A 2,188-nucleotide genomic window follows, 5' to 3' on the forward strand; every position below is an offset into this window, starting at 1 on the left:
GCTTTTTTCAAGGCAGAGGAGAGCTGAGAATAGAACCCAGGGCCTTGTGCAAGCAAGGCAAGAGGTCTACCAATGAGCCACTGCCCCACCCTTGAATATCGTTTCTCAATCTCACCAGTTACTTTAATTTCACTAACTCTCACATATTTTGCATTCACCACCTAAGCTGTCTGATTTGTTCCTTTATTGTTTTGCCTAAAAACACATTAAATACAACCTAAATATTTTCTGATGATGAGAAAATTGATTCACTGTGTAAAGCAATTAACTTTATACTAAAACTGAAACAAATGTTTCAATACTTTCAGCTCTGGGATCAACATGCAGACAGATGACTGCTCACTCCTGGTGCAACCATCCCAGCCAGATCTGGTCATCCATGTAGGAAAAGTGACCCTTGGTGAAGAGTACAGGCAAAAGCTGCAGAAAACTCAGAAGAATAAAGAGAAAAAGAAAGTTGTGCAGGCTGCGTGTGCTTTGTTAAACTCAGGAGGAGGAGTGATTCGGATGGAAATAGCAAATGAGGCTGACCATCCTCTGGAGCTGGGCTTGGACTTGGAGCAGGCCTTGAGAGAGCTGATTCCATCTTCAGATGTTCTTCAGGATTTCTTTGAGACTCAGAAACAAGGAAGGCTTTTCCACATTTTTGTTAAATCTTGGAGCAGTGGTGCTCTACCTGAAGACAATTGCACCAAGCCCTGCATTTGCAGCGTGAGTTCTTCCCTGTACCGCAGATCTGGTACCTCTGTGATTTGCTTGGACTCGAGGCAGGCATACGATTGCCTGAAGATTCAGAAAAGGAAGGCGCAGAATACTCTCACCAAGGAAGAATCAGAACATAGTAAAATCCTCAGAGTTATGCATCAAGAAATCTTGGAACCAAATCCTGCTTTCCAAGTTTTTCACACCAACAAGATTGAATATGGTCACATCCTGCCTTTTCCCGAGTCTCATTCTGTAGAGTTTAAACAGTTCTCCACACAAAAGACCCAAGAATATGTAAAAAGAGTAATTCAAGAGTACATCCCTGCCTTTGCCAACACTGGAGGGGGCTATCTTTTTATTGGAGTGCATGATAAGAGTAGGAGAGTCCTGGGATGTGCAAAAGAAAATATTGACCCCGACTTTCTGCAAAGAATGATAGCACAAGCAATTTCCAAGTTGCCAGTCTTCCATTTTTGCTCCACTGATGCACAAGTTTTCTATGAAATCAAAGTTATAGATGTATTTAAAAATGAAGAATTATATGGTTATCTCATTGTTGTCAAAGTCGAGCCTTTCTGCTGTGTGGTGTTCTCGGAAGATCCTGTTTCTTGGATGGTAAATGAAAAGCAGGAAATTGTCAGACTGAGCATGAATGAATGGGTAGCAAAGATGGTGGACACTAGTCCAGGTACGAGGGAAAGTGCTCCTTCCCTGCCTCTCCTTCCTCTGGGGCACTTCCATGTCTTCCTTTGTTTTCCATAACTCTGAGCTGATGTTGGCTTTTTCAACCTCTATATTTTTATATGTGGGAGAATTTTCATAGGTGAGGAAAAGACAAAATCAAATATAATATGAATGATGATTTCATGTACATATGTATCACTTAATATTCTCTAATTAGAATTTTCCATAGTTTCATAATCATGATTTCTTTGTATCTTGGATAAACATGAGTCCAACTCTGAAAGGCAGCAGCTGTCAAGTGAGGTTCCTTTCTGTTGGGTTAGTGAAGAGCTATCAAACACATGATTAGAGAATTTAAATAGAAATTTCTTTTCATCTCCACTATAAGCCAAACAAAGAGATATTAAACACAGAAGAAGGAGCATTATATTCAGTGGGGAGCAATCCATTGAATTATCACAGCTAGGGCTCTTGGAGCTTTGGTAAGTGTGACAATAAGTCTAGAAACTTTGCAGTGTTTCACTCACTTATAGCAGGTTAAATAAAATTTAGAGATCACCTAATACAGGCTATACTATTAGCGAGGGATAAAGTCATAAAAGATGTTTTCTTCTTTCAGATTTGCCTGAAGCCTTTAAATCTCAGCCAAGCCTACCTGACAATCCTACATACTACAGAGAAAGAGTGAAACATACAGCCCAACTCCAACAGCAGCATTTATTTCCAGGTACCTATTGCCATTTAATACATGATGTCAGGCTTGGAATGTCTGTCATTCTGATCTTCTAAATACGTACTG

At 40.0% G+C, this 2,188-nt stretch overlaps 1 pseudogene; it reads left to right on the forward strand.

Annotated features, from left to right (window-relative positions):
• The first annotated feature begins 321 nt into the window (after positions 1–321).
• The window catches only part of LOC101562619, a 22,835-nt pseudogene continuing 20,968 nt past the window's right edge, over positions 322–2,188 (forward strand).

Source organism: Octodon degus, unplaced genomic scaffold (assembly GCF_000260255.1).
Source record: "Octodon degus isolate 3935 unplaced genomic scaffold, OctDeg1.0 scaffold00072, whole genome shotgun sequence".
NCBI classification, from domain to species: Eukaryota; Metazoa; Chordata; class Mammalia; order Rodentia; family Octodontidae; genus Octodon; species Octodon degus.